At 69.7% G+C, this 657-nt stretch overlaps 1 protein-coding gene across 1 annotated transcript in view; it reads right to left on the reverse strand.

The window, feature by feature from the left end:
- Window positions 1–657, reverse strand: part of LOC103903367 (tripartite motif-containing protein 7) — a 7,674-nt gene that overhangs the window by 4,670 nt on the left and 2,347 nt on the right. The gene's annotated exons all lie outside the window — the stretch shown is intronic.

Genomic DNA, 657 nt, shown 5'->3' on the forward strand with positions numbered 1-657 from the left:
CCCAGCCCCGTCCCTGGCTGGGGATGTATGGGGCACCGGGGACCTCGCAGGGCCACAGAGGGGTGAGCAGCGAGAGGGACCTGCGCTCCTGGATGGGCTGGGGGGGGGCGATGGGCAGTGGGAGCCACGGGAGAACCAGCAGCCCCAGCAGGGTGGCGGGGATGCGGGACCCCAGCCCGCAGCCAGACGGGGACCCCAAGCCATGGCCAGATGGGGACCCTAACCCGTACCCAGACAGGGACCCCAAACGATGGCCAGACAGGGACCCTAACCCATACTCAGACGGGGACCCCAGCCCACAGCTGGATGGGGTCCCAAATCTGTGGCTGGACAGGGACCCTAACCTGTGTCCAGAGGGGACCCAGACCGGTGCCCCGAGGGGACCCCAGTCCATGAATGGAGGGATACCCCAGCCTGTGCTCAGAGGGGACCCCAGCCCATGTGCAGAGGGGACCCAGATCCATGCCTAGAGGGGACCCCCACCTGTGCCTTGGAGGGACCCCAGATTTGTGCCTGGAGGGGACCCCAGCCAGTGCCCGGACGGGACCCCGACCTGTGCCCCGAGGGGACCCCAGCCCATACCAGGGAAGGGACCCGGCCCACTCCCCAAGGGACCCCAGCTCCTGCCCAGAGCCCCCCCAGCTCCCCCCTCCCCAC

The sequence above is a fragment of the Aptenodytes forsteri genome, unplaced genomic scaffold, assembly GCF_000699145.1.
Source record: "Aptenodytes forsteri isolate BGI_AS27 unplaced genomic scaffold, ASM69914v1 Scaffold428, whole genome shotgun sequence".
Classification (NCBI taxonomy): Eukaryota; Metazoa; Chordata; class Aves; order Sphenisciformes; family Spheniscidae; genus Aptenodytes; species Aptenodytes forsteri.